This window comes from Tympanuchus pallidicinctus, unplaced genomic scaffold, assembly GCF_026119805.1.
Source record: "Tympanuchus pallidicinctus isolate F22 unplaced genomic scaffold, pur_lepc_1.0 scaffold75, whole genome shotgun sequence".
In the NCBI taxonomy this organism is placed as follows: Eukaryota; Metazoa; Chordata; class Aves; order Galliformes; family Phasianidae; genus Tympanuchus; species Tympanuchus pallidicinctus.
In genome coordinates this window covers 1-19800 of record NW_026294797.1, presented here as the reverse complement: position 1 = coordinate 19800, position 19800 = coordinate 1, and the positions used below count along the sequence as shown (strand labels likewise).

Genomic DNA, 19800 nt, shown 5'->3' with positions numbered 1-19800 from the left:
TGCTGTTGTCACTCAAGTCCACTCACCTGAGTGTCTCCAGTGGCTGGCACCTGGATCTCTCCTGCAGCTGGCAGATGGGCACACAGGCCTTCCAATCCACGGTCTGAGCCTAATGCACACACGAGCAAGAACAACAGACAGCCCTCACCCTGGAGAGGAGTTAGCCAGCAACTTGATGAGAAGATAGGACAGACCACACTCATCAGGTGCAGGACGTGGCCAGATAACATCTGAACTGTCCATGCTTACGTGCAAGCAGTCCATTTCTGCTGTTACCTGTGCCTTTGTTGTCCCACACTTGTTCCTCCCCAGATCGCCTCAACCCACCCACTGCTTTTGGTTTCTCCCTTAAACATCCCATAGTAAGTCTTGTACAGTAATATGTCCCATGGCTCTTGGCAACAACCTCCCTCAGTCCTGAAGGTGCTCTGCTGTGTGATGGATTTCACACAGACACTGGGACAGCCCTGAAAGAGGTCCAGGTCACTTCTGCTTTTCACCTTGTGTTCCTCTAAGCTCTTAGAACTTTTACTTTTCTGCACAATTATTGTTCTCTATCTTGAGGTAAGAATCCCACCTGCAGCAGAAGTAAAGAAACATGTTTTTCAACTTGAAATAAAGCAGGAAATACTCTTGTGGTGCTTTTGTTGTATTTTATTTCTTTTCTAGGAAAGAAATGAAATTACTACCCTTCGGTAGTAATGGAGCCAGCATCGAACAACGCAGGGGAAGGAGAAGAACATGATGTCATGATGAATGAGTCCGAAGATGCTGCAGCAGAGATGGGCACTCAGGCACTGACGGTGAAACTTGCCAAGTTGGAAGTGAGCAGGAACCAACTGAAGAAATGCAGACCTTCTCAAGATCAGCCTGCGTCAGCAGGAGGCACAGCTTCTGACATGCCACTGGGCTTTCTCTTTAAGGTCTGCCGGTTTGTTGTTCTTTTAGACATCTTTTCACATCTAGCTTCTGTGGATGTGTCTGAAAATTGAGTCATTATGATGGTTTACTGAGGCCAAAGGATGCCTGGTTTCACAGCCACATGCTTGCATGCACATGCACTCACCCAGCCTTTGGTTGTTTCATCTCCATACGTGAATTTTGAGAAACATTTTCTGCACTTGGATTTTGTTGTTTATATCCCTCTGTAGCTGTAAGAATCATTAGAGGTCTCCTTTCATCTTGCCAAATCAGTACTGACAGTGAATCTTTTAAGTAAAATTCCACTGCCAGGGATTTAGTCAGCAGTACCATAGGATCGTTTGCTAACAGTACCAAAAAGGCGTTTTTCTGGCCTGAGAATTTGTAGAGGAAGTTCCAGCCCTATTGAAATCTGTGGGACTTGAACAATTCACTGTAATGAAGTTGAAGTGTCCTTTCATGTCCTTAGTATTGCTGTCCCTACGAACTGTTAGGGTATTCAGACAGAAGAGCTTAATGAAGCTGCAGGGAAATCCTCTCCTTGGCTGGTAAGAGCCACAGAGATTCCTGGTTCACAAGGTTCCTTCACTTCAGAATCAGTGAGCAGGAGAAACGCTCCTTGAGGCTAGATGAACTTTATGTGCTTCCTGCTATCGTTTGCATACTTCAGACTAGTTAGTCCCATAGCACTCCATAAATATGCCATTCCTTCTGATCCAAGGTCACTGGTCAAGATTTTCAGCAAACAGTGAGAATGGCATTAAGGTTAGAGTGACCGGTATTGTGCAGTTTTGGTGCAGACCTGCTCATCTGTTGTTCATCTTTTGTTTTTTGTCACGCTTCCTTGAGTCAAACGTAAGTAAGGAGCAGCAGAATACATGACTGCCATCTGGTTCTCGATGCTGTATTGTTTCATTATTGCAGTGACCACGGAACTGTCTGTGCTTTGAGAAAACTAGGATAGTGCCTCTCTTCAGGAGGAAGAGCTATTTAGTTACAATGGTCTGTTCAGGACAGTGTGCTAACCCCACAAATGTTTTAATGATCACCTCTTTGACAGAGAGATGTTTTTGGCATTCCTATCTGCCAGTGAATGGGAGTTCTTTCCAGGACAAACAGGAGCTGTGGTTCCCATTACTCACTTCTTTTGTCTTGTACTGAAACTGGTGCTGTACCTCTCCCTCTAATTTCCAGGGATGTTTCCATCAATCACAGTATCCAGCAGACAGCATAAGGAAGGGTCTGAAGTGACCCTTACTTTGGAGACCCTTACCTTGGAGATTCTTCTCCAAGCTTATTGGCAAAATCCTGCCATCCCTCTCCTCAGGTCTAGGCATGATAGTGGGAAATGAAGGCAAGTTCCTTGCACGGTAGGAATAATGTAACAGGACTTGTCCAAGAGGCAGCACCTGTGGGATTCTGCAACCTTGGGAAAGGAGGTTTGGTTTCTTTCAGTAGTTTCAGGAAGATTTACTGAAGCTGTACCTGTTATATAAACTGTGATTAGAAACTTTGATGTGGACATGAACAGCTTGAATGTACGTGTCTATGGCCATATATTTCCATAAAGAAAGAAGTGAAAGAGTACATTTTTCTTTTTTCACAGTGTCTCTGTTTTGATCATTTCTGTACATTTGGTATTTCCTTTAGGTTGAAGTTCTGCATGATTTTGAGGCAGCTAACGGTGACCAGCTTAATTTGAATGGAGGGGATATTGCACTAGTAATTCCTTCTGAGACCACAGCTGATCAGGTAACAACAACATGATTACTTATTTCTTTTGCTAATGTTTCCTTTTGTCTCAGTTTCCTTCTCACTCTTTAGAGTTAATTTGAAATGTTGGTTCAAAACATCTTTACTGTTAGAAAACACCAGCATTCTTATTTTGCCCTGTACTTGGTTTGATTTGTGACCAAGCAGCACAGCTAACTAAGCTGAAGTCCCAGGTATGTACTGCCAGCAGGATCCAACTTCAGTCCATTTTTCTAGGGCACTTTTATGTTGCTTTGTAGTGAATTTTATACAGGCTTACATACAGGCACAGGCTGAATACAGAAGACGGCTTACAAATTGTGCATCCTGCTATCATGTTGTTGTAACACTGGGTCAGAACTGACTGTATTTCCCCACACGTTCAGAGTTTTACATGGAGATCAGGAGAAATATGCGTTTGCCCAGAGAGAGCACTGAGACTGCACACCAACAGTTCTGTCCTGCAGCCCAATGGCACAGAGGTGTTCCTGCATGTCCTGTGTGCCTCTTGGGACCTGAGCCTCACAGCTGTGCTCCTGAGCTGCACCAGCAATCGCTTTGTCTTTGGTGCAAGAACCCAACAGTTCAGTGTCATTTAAGATGCTTTATTTTGTTTTAACAGTGTGTTTCAGGTTAATTTTTAAACGATTTGATTCCACACGTTATGTTGATTTGCAGTCAAGTGAATGAATTTTTTACCTCCTCTTTAAGAGCAGCCCATCTTGTACAATTCGTACGAGCCACTTTGTGGCTGCAGTGGCAGAAAGCGTTGATGAAAAGCATCCCATTGAACTGGGGGCTGGGAGGTTGGGCTCTGGACCTGCACAGTGAGACAGCCAGGTCTCTGCTCCGAATGAAGAGCAGTTCTTCAAACATGCCCAAATGCTGTCAGCGCGTGTTTGGAGAGCCAGAGACTGTTTGTTATCTAAGCTGAACTCTCTCTTAATACAAGAGACAAGTAATTGCTTTGGTTTTTGATTCTTTTTTATTGTTGTTTCTGAATAAAAGATTATTTTATTTTCCTTTTCACTGGGACACTTTGTTATTTTGTAGGGACAGATCCTCTTATGCTTACTCAAACTGTGCTGCGTCTCACCTCTTGGGCTGTTCAGCTGAGTTCATTGTCAGTATTTGCAGGATCTACTCTAAGGATATAAAAATAGGCTGTCCTCAGTTATTTTTTCTTATCATGTTTTGTATTAAATCTATATAACTTTCCCTTGGTGAATCCATTGATTGTTTTTCTCTTGTGGTGTGCATCCAAATCCCATTAGCGTTCATTGGAGTGAATCGTGTGCAGTGATGGAGAAAATGAAGCCCCATGTATTCGTGTTGCTGAGATCATTCTGCTCATATCTTTATTACTCAGTGCATATTTGCCCTTTGTGTTTCACATCACCTAGAACTCAATTTTTCTCTCTTACCAGATAATTTGTTGATTTCAGAGAGTATTTGATCTTGGTTCTTTCTTCTCCTGCAAAATTGATCTAAGACCATCATTCTGAGATAGCTGGTGCTGTCAGCCTGTGCTCCCTGTGCAAAGCCAACTCATCCCAGCCAGTGACTCCAACTTTTATCTGTAATTATTGAGTTGAAGTCATCATCCATTACAGCTTCAGTCCTGAGCAGAATCTACTCTGTCCATGGTAGAAAACTTCAGTTCCCCCACCTCAGGTTTTCCAAAAGGTGACTTCAAAAACGTGCTGCCAGTTACTCCATCTCTCTTCATACTTTCTGTAGAATAATAATGAATCAGCATTAGAAATTGCCTGCTAATCATCACTTTACTCTGACTCCTGTTCTTAAAAGGAACAAAGCACAGAGTTAGCCATGTGGTGAGGTGAAAATAGGCTGATCACTGCAAAAATACTGCATGGGTTTTATTCCAGGTGAAATGGATAGCACCTAGGAGAACCAGCACTTTCCAGTAAGAAATCTTCCTTTGGATTGATGGATTTGGATTGCAGCATTGCATGCCAAGATCTGGCTTAGGCTGAAGCTTCCAGGAATTTCTGGAAAAGGTTGTTGAGTATCAACTGACTTTTAGTTTCTAGCGATTGTGATGGCAGAGAAAACAAGAACTGTTATTTCTTCTGACTGTCAATACAGGGATGAGAGAAAAGAACTCTCAGAAAAAAATAATCAGATGAAAACATGGATTTTTCCCCCTCATCTGTGGCATTCTATAATGATTCTAGCACACTGCTGTGCTCTTCCTGTGTCAGTATCCCAATATTGCTGTGAGAACTTTGAAAACATCTCCATGTGCATTTGCACAAATGCAGGTTTGCTGTGACGCTGGATGACTCCAGAGGCTGATCATCCAATGTTCAGTTCAGTTGGAGGTTAGGTGGGATAAAGGCCATCTAATGTGCTCACAGTCTCACCAAACCATGGCAGAACAGAGAAAACAGTCTGTGCAAAATCAGAGTATGCTGTGTAACAAATCACCACTGCTTTTAGCCTTTAAAACTTCTCTGGGCCTGGAGTCAGCAGAAAGGAATGGGAGAGAGCTGACCCTGAAGATGCTCTGTCTTTTCTCTTTCAGGAGGCTGCTTGACAGGCATTAAGGAATCTGAGTGGCTTCAGCACAGAGATGCAAATGGTTATAAAGGACTTTTCCCAGAGAACTTCACACGCCATCTGGAACAGTTCTTCTCACAGGCACACGAATGTGGTTTGAAGCTCAGTCAGTGGGTTCTTCACCTCCTTGAAACACAGGAGCCCCCTTTTTTTGTAGTTCAGGCTGTTAATGGTTTACAGATTGGTTGCTTGTTGAAGCGTATCAAAATGAGCATGAGTGCAAGCAGTTAAGCTAGCCATTTCTGAAGCAGTGTGTGAAAAAAAATCAAATACAAACAGAAATGTCCTCATTTGTTCACATGCACGTGGCAACAGGTTTGTTTGTGCTTTGCCAGAGCTGTGGTGATCCTGTGTTTGGTCCTTTCCCATGAAATCCAAAATTAGCCTCCTTGGTAGCAAAACCTGAACTTATCTGCACTCAGTGCATCGTATTGAGTTGCACTGCAGAAAACTTAATTAGTAATCCTGTAGTAATGAGGTCAAACTATTACAAGTTTCACTTGTTTAAAAAATATCATTAGCTGCTGCAATGTTTTCCAGTGTTACTTGGATGTGTGTCTGCAGGTGCATGTGGGTATGTGTGCATCTCAGCAATGTCATGCAGTGCTGTGGCTGTGCAGTGCCATCAGGGCATGCATTGCTCTCCCACTGTCTGGCATTCCAGACAACAGTTTTGTTCCAAAGCAGAACCAGCTGCTCCATTGCCAAAGCACTGCACAGCGTCCGTGTGAGTGAGGTGAGGTTTTCATTCTGAGATGATGAATGGCATCGTTTTCAAAGCTGCTGAACCTTTGAGAAGGCATGGCTCGGTTTCCTCTTCCGGCTGCAGTAGTTACAGTGAGGTAATCTGGAAGGGGAACTGTTATGATGCTCATCTATACTTTTTTATTTAGTTGGCTGAATAAAAAAAAACACGACAGAGTTAATCTCTGAGAAATAAACATCTTTTCACAATAATATTTATGCAGCGCACCTTACAGATCCTTTTAAATTAAGGTACATAATGTATGCTGTATCAAAAAGTCACCTGTAACTTCTGTTTTCCAGTGCTGTGTCATTAAAAATAAACCTGTGATCCACAGACGTTTCATCTGTGATGCTTTTGAAGTTGTGTTGCAATGAATTTCACGTGCTTCCTGTGTTCTACTGGGGAACCTAACTTTAATTTCATGCCTCTTTTCCCAGAGAAGCACAGCACAGCTGGTGCACCATCTCAACTCTTGCTTTCAACCCCCAGGTTCCAGCAGGTCTGACTCCCAGCTCAGCACATCTCCTGGCTGCGCCTCCTGGAAATGGGCTCTGGCCACCAGCAGCAGCAGGGGAACTTGTCTGTGCCCAGCTGTCACTCAGGCTGCTGCCTCTTATTTGTCTCTTGCTCGTCCATTGATCTTGTGTGAAAAGAAAATTCTCCATCGCTCTGCTCCGTTCTGTTTGCAAGCAAGGCAAATTTTTGTATTTTATTCTTTTGTTTGTTGGTTTGTTGCTGTTACGTTCAAGTGATGCCCTCCTCCCCAGAGCTGGATCAGCCCAGAACTGTTTCCCACTCCTGCACTTCTCTGTTTAACACACTATACTGCACTTGGTGAATTACCAGATTTTATGCTTTCCAGTTGATTGTGAAGCAATAGCCGTTGTGTCTTGATTTCTCTAGAGACTTATTTCTGCCTAGGGCAGCACACACTGCTAACCTACAGCAGCTATCATTTCTATTTCTGCACTGAATGAACACTCAGAGTATTTAGGGCCCCGATGTCCCGATCCTCTGGGCTATGGATGCTGTGGCCGTGGAAGTGAGACAGAGTAACTGAAGATGGAGGAGCGTTTCATGAGAGCAAACTGATCAATTGTGTACCTGCAGCTTGTCTCTCCAGTTTGCAGCCTTTCACGAATAATGGAAGGTGTGCAAGATGAATGGCACGTTTGTCCCAGTCCTCCTCCTCCTCTCCCTCCCCCCGCCCCTTGTTCCACCCCTCCCCTACCTCACACCTGGATGCATCTGTCCCTGCCTCCAGGAGACAAAGCTGCTGTGGGCGCCATCCTGCTCGAACTGCGGGGGACTTGTTTGCACGGTGCTCTGCTTACTGATGCCCTAGCACCAGGAGAACACAAAGTAAATCACAGTCTCGTTAAGCTCCTGCTTAATGAACGTGTTGAAGTACCTTTCTGACTGGAGGAAGAAACACTGAACAATGTTGCTATGATGGTAAGGTAAGTGGATGAGGTGGTGGGTGTAGGTGCAGTTTGCGGGACTGGGCAGGCAGAGCACAAGCAGCCATTCCACTGTACAAAAGCTCAAATAGGATTTTATTGTCAGTTTGCAAAATAGATCTAAAAGATCTTCTTTATTTGAAACAGTCACAGGTGATGACTCACCATTGGATAAGCCAATTCCTGTCTACAAAAAGTAGTTAGGCTAGCTAACATTTCTGAAAACAGTGCAAAAGAGCGCGGAGATGTTTTTCTATCTGCTGCAATGAGTAGAGCTGGCTCTGCTGTGTCCTCTGGCAGCAGAATGTTTGCTGCAGATCGGAGATTGCAGGCAGCCCGTGGGGCTGAAGCCAGCTGCTTTGTGAGAGCAAAGCTTGTTCGTCTTTCAGGGGGAGGAATTGGAGGTAATGTGGTCTCAGTCCATGTCTAGAATCAGAGAATACAAAGTGGGCAATGGTTTCAAACCAAATGCACAGATACATGATCAGATAGCCACTTCTCAAGCATTCCTCTCTCAGATCTGCACCCACTGATTTCAGCTCTGATGCTGTCTTTGCATGCAGCTGCCTCCAGCAACATTTCAGACACACCTGTGTTACTCTTGCATGATGTCTTCACTCTGACCCATCAGCACCACATGGGGAAAACCACAGCACTTCCCAAACTTTCCTCCTGTCAATCGACAGGAAGACTTCATAATTAACATTATTCTAGCAAAGCTGCTAGTCCAAAGGGGACTGTGCTTCGTAGCACAGTGTGCTCAGAAGCAGTTAACAGAAATTTTGCTGAGAGGAAATGCTTAGAAAATAATGGAAGTACCACTCCATGCACAGACAGGACTTCTGCCCAGCCACAGGCAATGAATACAGAGCAGAGCAAAGCAGCATGCAGCCATCGGAAATACGGCCTGCAGGAGGCAGAGGCTCATGTGTGCCAGAGAGCATCAAGCTGCTCCATCCTGGTGGGTGTGTGCTGAAGCACCATTGTGCAAGGCCAGCATCTGCCGTGCGCTCAAGCAAGGCACGCATCTACACTGCTGGGCACTGCTGGTCCTAATAGCCCAGGGCTCATCTGCCCGCACTCCTTACACAGCTGCTCAAAAAGTTTACTCCTTTTCTCCAGCAGAGGGTGGCAGACACTGGAATTTGTGTTCATGGGATTGGAGATAGCATCCGATTCACTCTTCAGATACGATTTTTTTTGCAATGACCTCTCAGTATCTAAAGTTGGCTCACAGCTGCAGACACACAGGGCAAATGAAATGAGTCTTATGTACACAGCAACTGGCTACTTCAGCATGCTGGCAAATGAAGACAGAGCAGCTCATTACCAAGCTGTTCTCTAACTCACTGCTGCAACACATCTCTGTGTTTCACGCGTGTTAAAACTTACAATATGGATCAAACTCGAGCAGCTGCTCTTGGAAAATCTGTACCATGTAATGAGATATTTGGTTACTTCAATTCAAAAAGACAGTGTTAAGAAAGAAAGTAATTCTCCATGCTACCTCTGTTTAAAACAACTTTCTAGTTCATCTTGTTTAAATAAACAAACTGCTAAAAATGAGAAGATTTAAAAACCTTTAAGTGGTCTCATGCTCTAGCTCCTTGGCACTACTTTGATCCTATTAAGCCAACATCCCTGACAATTTTGTTACATATCTGCTCCTGTTTGCAGCCTGGTCTAGTATGAGATATGGAGGTTGCTGGCCCTGCCTGTGGCAGGGGGGCTGGAGCTTGATGATCCTCGAGGTCCCTTTCAACCTTTCTGTGATTCTATGATCCTCTGCCTCCATCTCTCTCTGTTCACTTACCTGTGCTTAGCTCTGGCCTCACTGGGATAAGTGCTGTTGCCCTGCATTCACAGTGCTGTGGTATTTGACTTTCAGCTAGAACACCAGAACTAAATGAGCGTTAGCAGCCTTTTCACGCTGAATGCCTGCAGCCAACAAGCCAGTCCCTGTGAGTGTCCTCAAAACAGAAAAGGAGGTAAAGGTGGGTGTAGGGATGTGCTTATGTAGGTTTCATGGACTCCTTAGGTTTCGTGCCATGATGACACGGCATGTCGTGCCCCTCTCAGCACCTGTGTGTGCCTGTGTGTCCCCTTTCTCTCGCTGTCAAAACCTGAAACCTTCAAAGAGGCCTGAAGCATCAGCAGCTGGTAAATCTCATGGTTGTATCAGAGGCCTTGGGAACCTGCCTCCTCTTGCTCTTTCAGTCCCAGAGCACTTATTGCTGGGAGCACTGCTTCTGTCTCCTGAGGAGCAGCAGCAGCAGAGGAACATCAGGCTTCCAGACCCAGCGGGGCACTGATGTCCAAGCACAGGGTCTCTAGCTGCTGTGTCCTCACCACTTCTCTCCCCCGTCACTTTCCAAACACGGCACAGTGGTTTAACACAGCCTGTGGCTAAGCACCACCCCTTCCCAGTGGGATGAGGGAGAGAACTGGAAAAAAAAACACAACCACAAACTAGAACTCGTGGCTTGAGATGAAACTATTTACTAAGATAGAGAAAAGAGTTATAGTTGTGACTACATGTATACAAAGAATTATAGTTATGACTATATGCATACAAATGCATATAACAAGTGATGCACAAGCAGTTGCTCGCCACCCAGCTTGCAGACAGAGCAGGAAAACCTGAACCCGCACTGCAGCAGTCCAACTTCCTCCAAGCTCCTGGTGCCTGGATGCCCTGACGCAGCACTGGGCAGGACTGAGGCCAGCACAGCACTCCTGCTCATCTTCCAGCTCATTGGACAGCTACAAATTCAACTTACATATTTCCCCCCTCCACCAAACCACGTGCATTTTTTCCAACAGAACTAGGCTTTCACTTCTGATTGTTTTGCCATTAAGGCAGGAAACCAACAGCAAGGTTAATAAAAATCTGAAGGTTATGGATGGCGAGCACTTCATCAGAAAACGATCAGCTGTTGTCCTGGGATCTAGACCTTGCTCTAGAGACTCCCTTGGATATTGTTTTGTTCATTGACTGGTACTGCAGGAGGCCTGGGGCAGCTCCCAAGAGCACTGCCTACATGGCAACCAGGCTGCTCCTTGAGAATGAGTCCGATGAGGGGAAATTCAGCATCGAGAAGGACCTCGCCAAATCCCAGTGCACCCTGACAGTGGGCAGACTCACTGCACAAGATGCTGCTACCTACTACTGTACCAGATACCGGTACAGGCTGGGGGATGAGCTGCTGGAGAGGAGCTCTGCGGAGGGACCTGGGTGTCCTGGTGGACGACAGGTCGGCCATGAGCCCGCAGTGTGCCCTTGTGGCCAAGGCCAAGTGGGGTGCATTGCAAAGAGCATGGCCAGCAGGTTGAGGGAGGTGATCCTCCTCCTCTGCTCTGCCCTGCTGAGGCCTCATCTGGAGCTCTGCGTCCAGTTCTGGGCTCCCCAGTACAAAACAGACAGGGATCTCTTGGAAAGAGTCCGGCGGAGGGCCACAAAGATGGTGAGGGGCCTGGAGCATCTCTGCTATGAGGAAAGGCTGAGTGAACTGGGTCTGTTCAGCCTTGAGAAAAGGAGACTGAGAGGGGACCTGATCCAGGTCTATCAGTATCTGAGGTGCGGGGGGCAGAATGGCGAGGCCGGACTCTTTTCAGTGGTGAATGGAGACAGGATAAGGGGAAACGGCCAGAAACTGCAGCACAGGAAGTTCTGCACCAATGTGCACAAGAACTTCTTTACAGTGAGGTGACAGAGCACTGGAACAGGCTGCCCAGGGAGGTGGGGGAGTCTCCTTCTCTGGAGATGTTCAAGACCTGCCTGGATGCCGACCTGTGCGACCTGCTGTAGGGAACCTGCTTTGGCAGGGGGTTGGACTCGATGATCTCTGGAAGTCCCTTCCAACCCCTACAATTCTGTGATTCTGTGATTCTGTGATAATGTAAGGCAATACGATATGCAAAGGAGTCACAGGTGATAAATCAAGCAAAGACGTCCGGACTGAGGATGGGACCGTGACTCTGCGGTGGCCCGTGTTTAACCTTCCCAGTTCCTTCCTGTGGCATGGGCAACATACTTGAGATGGGAAATCCCCTGCTGACCATCAGCCACGGTCTCTGACTTGTGTCAGAACTTCACACCAGCTCTGGCCTACTGTGCCAGCTGCTCAGAGCTACAGGAGGAACCGTTTGGCGACGCTGAGGATTCCTGGGTCCATCGACGGAAGCAGTTTTGTGAGACAAGGAAACTGTGAGGCAACACATGCAGTAACTGCTGCTGACAAGGTACATGACACCAAGCCATTACCTGTGGGGACTTCCACTCGGCTGAAATAACTGCCTTGACAAGAACCTTCACTCTGTGGACAGATGCTAATTGTGCTTTTGGGGTATGGACTCAGCACCAGATACCCCAAGGAGACCAGCACAACCCAGAGAGCCCTCAAGTGCCTTGCGCCGTCCTGACATCTTCCTCAAGCCTTCAGAACCTGTACAGATAACTGGAGAGCTATCAGGAGTGCGCTTAAAGAGGAAGAGCCCAAAGTACATTTAACGAGTCTATTTATTTATGGATGTTTTCTCTGCTATTAAAGGCAAATTCAGGCAGCACGTTGCAGTCAGCATTCATCCCAGGCGTCTCCTAATGAGGTTTGCTCTTCTACGGTGTGGACAAACTTCCTTATGGACATTACATAACATCTTTCACACCTACAGCCTCAAAACAAACAAACCAACAAAACAACAAAAACCCTCATCTATTTTGACTTGCACACTGCCAGTAACAACCCAGACTGTCCCTGTACAGATTAGCCATGATGTCCCTCCATCTCTGCACTGAATGATCCATACTAGGTTATGATAACTCTCTTTTGTTTAAATCTCTTCTTTGATGGTGATCACCACAGGATTTTCCATGCCCCCTGAACATCTGCTCTCTTCCCATCAGCAATAGACCATGAGGTCAAACACTGGGCAAACAGAGATCTCTGCTGGCTAAGCGTAAACTTCCAATTAATTAATGAACTTCTGACCCTCCCTCCACACTTGGTCCTTGTTTCTGGACATCTGCCTGGCCTCCCTTACATAGAGACAAAATCATAAGGAGGACAGAGGGGAGCACCTCAATGCCTGCCTGTCACACCCCAACCTTCTCACGGAGTCAGACAGTCCGGCCTTGTGTAGAGGCCATGGCTTCTTTGACGCTTGTTCAATCTGTTTTCTTTAGCTGGCAGTTGCTTATCCTAACAGAACAACCCTACGAGATGTTTGCTATGTTTGTGGTACTGGGAATGGGAGGGTGGTTGGACTGGATGTTCTTGCAGGTCGTTTCCAACCTTGCGATTCTATGATTCTATGATTCTATGATGCTAATCCCTAACACTATTCCCACATTGCTTGGAACATTTAACAGCTATTGCAGGTTTGCAGGAAAGACTTATTCACATAATTCAGCAATTATGTTTCCACAGCATGCAAAACTGAGCTACTTCCTGACAACAGGTCATCAATGTTCCGGGCAGAGCACTTCGAAACAGTGCTTGTTTCCGTATCGCCTGCTTGAAGATCGACACAGGCAACGGCCGCTGAAGGAGAACGAGTCCTAGCACACTGAGAGCAAAGGAGAGAAGAGAGAGAAAGCAGAGAGGGGTCAGCACTCCCAGCCGGGCTGGGCAGCAGCTGCCGGTGCCAGCATCACAATGGGCAGCAGCCAGCACCAGCCACGCAGTCATCGCATCGCCATGGCGCCATTTGTGACACAGGTCCCGTGTCCCGCGGTGGGTCCCACATCCTGAAGGAGCATCTGGGAGAGAGCAGACACATCTGAAGGATGAGCTCCGGCATGGCTGGCGCCAACAAGGAGCAACCTGCCGGCACCAGGTGGAACGGGAGGAGCGAGGTCGGCCCCGCAGCGGGGCGCGCCTGCAGTCCGACATGCAGCGACACCAAAGGTACACGGGGCCACGGCCGACACAGGAGTGGTGCTGAAGCCACCCCTGGCATGGAGGCGACCCTTTCCATCTGCTGCCTCGCTCCCACCTGGCAGCGGTGGCGGTGCCAGGAAGAGGCAGATCAGAGTGTGACCTGCTTTTCCTTTGCCCTCCAGAGCGAGTCGACGTCTAGGAAGCAGTGGCCGCCTACGTCCGGGAGCAGCTCCTGGTGCCGAAGGTGTGTTGGCCGACAGGTTCATCGTCTCCCTATGCGGCTCAGCCTGGACTTCCTCGGAGTCTTCCTCTTCGCAGAAAGCAGGAGACTCCCCCAAAGTTTCTCTCGTGTGTATCCCAAGGTTTTTTTTTTGTAGGTGCTGGTGGTGGGCTGAGGGCCGGGCTTTTTTTTTTGGTGGAGTGGTGGTGGGCTGTGGGCCGTCCATTTTTTTTTGGTGGTGGCGGTGGTGATTTGGCCTTTTTTTTTTTTTGGTGGAGGTGGTGGTGTGTTTAGGGCCGGATTGTTTTTGGTGGTGGTGGACTGAGGGCCGGGCTTATTGTTTTGGTGGTGACAGTGGTGGGCTGAGGGCCGGATATTTTTCTTTGGTGGAGGTGGTGGTGGTGGACTCAGGGCCGCTATTTTTTTGTTGGTGGTGGTGGTGGTGGGATGAGGTCCGGACATTTTTTTTTGGTGGTGGTGGTGCTGATTCGGCATTTTTTTGGGGGGGAGGTGGCGGTGGGCTCAGGGCCGTCCATTATTTTTTTGGTGGAGGTGGTGGTCATTCGGCCTTTTTCTTTGGTGGTGGTGGTGCGCTGTAGCTGACCTTTTTTGTTTGGTGGTGGTGGTGCTGGGCTGTGGCCTGGGCTTCTTTTTGGTGGTGGTGGTGGGGGGCTGAGGGACGGACATTTCTTTTTTGGTGGTGGTGATTCGGCCTTTTTTTTTTTTTTTGTAGTGGTGGTGGTGGGCTGAGGGCCGTATTTTTTTTTTTTTTGGTGGTGAAGGTGTTGATTCGGCCTTTTTTTTTTTGGTGTTGGTTTTGGTGGTGATTCGGCCATTTTTTTATTTAGTGGTGGTGGTGGGCTGAGAGCCGGACATTGTTTTTGGTGGTGGTGGTGGTGGGCTGCGGGCCGTATTTTTTTTTTTTTTGGTGGTGGTGGTGGTGGTCATTCGGCCTTTTTTTTTTTTTGTGGTGTTGGTGGTGATTCAGCCATTCTATTTTGTAGTGGTGGTGGTAGACTGAGGGCCGGGCTTTTTCTTTGGTGGTGGTGGTGGTGGTGGGCTGAGGGCCGGCCATTTTTTTTTGGTGGAGGTGGTGGTGATTCGGCCTTTTTTTTCTTGGTGGTGGTGGGCTGTAGCTGGGCTTTTTCGTTTGGTGGTGGTGATGGTGGGCTGTGGCCTGGGCTTCTTTTTGGTTGTGGCGGTGGAGGGCTGAGGGCCGGATATTTTTTTTTTGTGGTGGTGATTTGGCCTTTTTTTTTTTTTGGTGGTGGTGGTGGGCTCAGAGCCAGCCATTATTTTTCTGGAGTTGGTGGTGGTCTGCAGGCCGTAATTATATTTTGGTGGTGGTGGTGGGCTGAGGGCCGGGATTTTTTTTTTTTGGTGGTGGTGGTGGTGGGCTGGGGGCCGGGCTTTTTTTTGGTGGTGGTGGTGGTGGGCTCAGAGCAGGGCTTTTTTTTTTTTGGTGGTGGTGGTGGTGATTCGGCCTTATTTTCTTGGTGGTGGTGGTGGTGGGCTCAGGGCCGTTTTTTTTTTGGTGGTGGTGGTGGTGGGCTGAGGACCGGACCTTTTTTTTTTGGTGGTGGTGGTGGTGGGCTCAGGGCCGTTTTCTTTTTTGGTGGTGGTGGTGGTGGGCTGAGGGCCGGACATTTTTTTGGTGGTGGAGTGGTGGTTGGCTGAGGTCCTGACATTGTTTTTGGTGGTGGTGGTGTTGGGCTGAGGATCGTTTTTTTTTTGGTGGTGGTGGTGGTGGGCTGAGGGCCGGTCATTTTTTTTTGGTGGTGGTGGTGGTGATTCGGCCTTTTTTTTTTTGATGTTGGTTTTGGTGGTGATTCGGCCATTTTTTTATTTAGTGGTGGTGGTGGGCTGAGGGCCGGTTTTTTTTTTGGTGATGGTGGTGGTGATTCGGCCTTTTTTTTTTTGATGTTGGTTTTGGTGGTGATTCGGCCATTTTTTTATTTAGTGGTGGTGGTGGGCTGAGGGCCGTTTTTTTTTTTGGTGGTGGAGGTGCTGATTCGGCCTTTTTTTTTTTTTGTGGTGGTGGTGGTGGTGGGCTGAGGGCCGGACATTTTTTTTTGGTGGTGGTGGTGGTGGGCTGAGGGCCGGACATTTTTTTGGTGGTGGAGTGGTGGTGGGCTGAGGTCCGGACATTGTTTTTGGTGGTGGTGGTGGTGGGCTGAGGGCCGGTCATTTTTTTTTGGTGGTGGAGGTGCTGATTCGGCCTTTTTTTTTTTTTGTGGTGGTGGTGGTGGTGGGCTGTTGGCCGGCCATTTTTTTTTGGTGGTGGTGGTGGTGGGCTGAGGCTGGACATTTTTTTGGTGGTGGTGGTGGTGGGCTCAGGGCCGTTTTTTTTTTTGGTGGTGGTGGTGGTGGGCTCAGGGCCGGTCATTTTTTTTTTTGGTGGTGGTGGTGGTGGGCTGAGGGCCGGCATTTTTTTTTGGTGGTGGTGGTGGTGGTGGGCTGAGGGCCGGACATTTTTTTGGTGGTGGAGTGGTGGTGGGCTGAGGTCCGGACATTGTTTTTGGTGGTGGTGGTGGTGGGCTGAGGATCGTTTTTTTTTTGGTGGTGGTGGTGTTGGGCTGAGGGCCGGTCATTTTTTTTTGGTGGTGGTGGTGGTGGGCTGAGCGCCAGACATTGTTTTTGGTGGTGGTGGTGGTGGGCTCAGGGCCGGACATTTTTTTGGTGGTGGAGTGGTGGTGGGCTGAGGTCCGGACATTGTTTTTGGTGGTGGTGGTGGTGGGCTGAGGATCGTTTTTTGTTTGGTGGTGGTGGTGGTGGGCTGAGGGCCAGTCATTTTTTTTTGGTGATGGTGGTGGTGGGCTGAGGGCCGGCCTTTTTTTTTTGGTGGTGGTGGTGGTGGGCTGAGGGCCGGACATTTTTTTTTTGGTGGTGGTGGTGGGCTGAGGTCCGGACATTGTTTTTGGTGGTGGTGGTGGTGGGCTGAGGATCGTTTTTTTTTTGGTGGTGGTGGTGGTGGGCTGAGGTCCGGATATTGTTTTTGGTGGTGGTGGTGGTGGGCTGAGGATCGTTTTTTGTTTGGTGGTGGTGGTGGTGGGCTGAGGGCCAGTCATTTTTTTTTGGTGGTGGTGGTGGTGGGCTGAGGGCCGGTCATTTTTTTTTGGTGGTGGTGGTGGTGGGCTGAGCGCCGGACATTGTTTTTGGTGGTGGTGGTGGTAGGCTCAGGGCCGTTTTCTTTTTTGGTGGAGGTGGTGGTGGGCTCAGGGCCGGTCATTTATTTTTTTGGTGGTGGTGGTGGTGGGCTGAGCGCCGGACATTGTTTTTGGTGGTGGTGGTGGTGGCCTCAGGGCCGTTTTCTTTTTTGGTGGAGGTGGTGGTGGGCTGAGGGCCGGTCATTTTTTTTTTTGGTGGTGGTGGTGGTGGGCTGAGGGCCGTTTTTTTTTTTTGGTGGTGGAGGTGCTGATTCGGACTTTTTTTTTTTTTGTGGTGGTGGTGGTGGTGGGCTGTTGGCCGGCCATTTTTTTTTGGTGGTGGTGGTGGTGGGCTGAGGGCCGGACATTGTTTTTGTGGTGGTGGTGGTGGTGGGCTGAGGGCCGGACATTTTTTTTTTGGTGGAGGTGGTGGTGGGCTCAGGGCCGGTCATTTTTTTTGGTGGTGGTGGTGGTGGGCTGAGGTCCGGACATTTTTTTTTGGTGGTGGTGGTGGTGGGCTGAGGGCCGGTTTTTTTTTGGTGGTGGTGGTGGTGATTCGGCCTTTTTTTTTTTGGTGTTGGTTTTGGTGGTGATTCGGCCATTTTTTTATTTAGTGGTGGTGGTGGGCTGAGGGCTGGACATTTTCTTTGGTGGTGGTGGTGGTTGGCTCATGACCGTTTTTTTTTTGGTGGTGGTGGTGGTGGGCTCAGGGCCGGTCATTTTTTCTTTTGGTGGTGGTGGTGGTGGGCTCAGGGCCGTTTTTTTTTTTTGGTTGTGGAGGTGCTGATTTGGCCTTTTTTTTTTTGTGGTGGTGGTGGTGGTGGTGGGCTGAGGTCCGGACATTGTTTTTGGTGGTGGTGGTGGTGGGCTGAGGATCGTTTTTTTTTTGGTGGTGGTGGTGGTGGGCTGAGGGCCGGTCATTTTTTTTTGGTGGTGGTGGTGGTGGGCTGAGGGCCGGTCATTTATTTTTTTGGTGGTGGTGGTGGTGGGCTGAGGGCCGTTTTTTTTTTTTGGTGGTGGAGGTGCTGATTCGGCCTTTTTTTTTTTTTGTGGTGGTGGTGGGCTGTTGGCCGGCCATTTTTTTTTGGTGGTGGTGGTGGTGGGCTGAGGGCCGGACATTGTTTTTTGTGGTGGTGGTGGTGGGCTCATGGCCGTTTTTTTTTTGGTGGTGGTGGTGGTGGGCTCAGGGCCGGTCATTTTTTTTTGTGGTGGTGGTGGTGGTGGGCTGAGGGCCGGGCATTTTTTTTTGGTGGTGGTGGTGGTGGGCTGAGGGCCGAACATTTTTTTGGTGGTGGAGTGGTGGTGGGCTGAGGTCCGGACATTGTTTTTGGTGGTGGTGGTGGTGGGCTGAGGATCGTTTTTTTTTTGGTGGTGGTGGTGGTGGTGGTGGGCTGAGGGCCGGTCATTTTTTTTTTGGTGGTGGTGGTGGTGGGCTGAGGGCCGGTCATTTTTTTTTGGTGGTGGTGGTGGTGGGCTGAGCGCCGGACATTGTTTTTGGTGGTGGTGGTGGTGGGCTCAGGGCCGTTTTCTTTTTTGGTGGAGGTGGTGGTGGGCTGAGGGCCGGTAATTTATTTTTTTGGTGGTGGTGGTGGTGGGCTGAGGATCGTTTTTTTTTTTGGTGGTGGTGGTGGTGGGCTGAGGGCCGGTCATTTTTTTTTGGTGGTGGTGGTGGTGGGCTGAGGGCCAGTCATTTTTTTTTGGTGGTGGTGGTGGTGGGCTGAGCGCCGGACATTCTTTTTGGTGGTGGTGGTGGTGGGCTCAGGGCCGTTTTCTTTTTTGGTGGTGGTGGTGGTGGGCTCAGGGCCGGTCATTTATTTTTTTGGTGGTGGCGGTGGTGGGCTGAGGGCCGACATTTTTTTGGTGGTGGAGTGGTGGTGGGCTGAGGTCCGGACATTGTTTTTGGTGGTGGTGGTGGTGGGCTGAGGATCGTTTTTTTTTTGGTGGTGGTGGTGGTGGGCTGAGGGCCGGTCATTTTTTTTTGGTGGTGGTGGTGGTGGGCTGAGCGCCGGACATTGTTTTTGGTGGTGGTGGTGGTGGGCTCAGGGCCGGACATTTTTTTGGTGGTGGAGTGGTGGTGGGCTGAGGTCCGGACATTGTTTTTGGTGGTGGTGGTGGTGGGCTGAGGATCGTTTTTTTTTTTGGTGGTGGTGGTGGTGGGCTGAGGGCCGGTCATTTTTTTTTGGTGATGGTGGTGGTGGGCTGAGGGCCGGTCATTTTTTTTTGGTGGTGGTGGTGGTGGGCTGAGCGCCGGACATTGTTTTTGGTGGTGGTGGTGGTGGGCTCAGGGCCGTTTTCTTTTTTGGTGGAGGTGGTGGTGGGCTCAGGGCCGGTCATTTATTTTTTTGGTGGTGGTGGTGGTGGGCTGAGGGCCGTTTTTTTTTTTTGGTGGTGGAGGTGCTGATTCGGCCTTTTTTTTTTTTTGTGGTGGTGGTGGTGGTGGGCTGTTGGCCGGCCATTTTTTTTTGGTGGTGGTGGTGGTGGGCTGAGGGCCGGACATTGTTTTTTGTGGTGGTGGTGGTGGGCTCATGGCCGTTTTTTTTTTTGGTGGAGGTGGTGGTGGGCTCAGGGCCGGTCATTTTTTTTTGGTGGTGGTGGTGGTGGGCTGAGGGCCGGCCTTTTTTTTTGGTGGTGGTGGTGGTGGGCTGAGGGCCTTTTTTTTTTGGTGGTGGTGGTGGTGGGCTGAGGTCCGGTCATTGTTTTTGGTGGTGGTGGTGGTGGGCTGAGGATCGTTTTTTTTTTTGGTGGTGGTGGTGGTGGGCTGAGGTCCGGACATTGTTTTTGGTGGTGGTGGTGGTGGGCTGAGGATCGTTTTTTTTTGGTGGTGGTGGTGGTGGGCTGAGGGCCAGTCATTTTTTTTTGGTGGTGGTGGTGGTGGGCTGAGGGCCGGTCATTTTTTTTTGGTGGTGGTGGTGGTGGGCTGAGCGCCGGACATTGTTTTTGGTGGTGGTGGTGGTGGGCTCAGGGCCGTTTTTTTTTTGGTGGTGGTGGTGGTGGGCTCAGGGCCGGTCATTTATTTTTTTGGTGGTGGTGGTGGTGGGCTGAGGGCCGGACATTTTTTTTTGTGGTGGTGGTGGTGGCCTCAGGGCCGTTT

At 48.8% G+C, this 19800-nt stretch overlaps 1 long non-coding RNA gene across 2 annotated transcripts; it reads left to right on the top strand.

The window, feature by feature from the left end:
• Positions 1-688: 688 nt before the first annotated feature.
• Positions 689-7376, top strand: LOC128072943 (uncharacterized). 2 transcript variants are annotated; one of them, XR_008202534.1, is made up of 6 exons: positions 689-923; positions 2572-2673; positions 4563-4694; positions 4783-4893; positions 5222-7154; positions 7269-7376. It is a non-coding gene; the product is annotated as an uncharacterized LOC128072943 (long non-coding RNA). The 2 variants fall into 2 exon arrangements; XR_008202533.1 differs by having other exon boundaries at positions 4563-4893.
• Positions 7377-19800: the final 12424 nt, after the last annotated feature.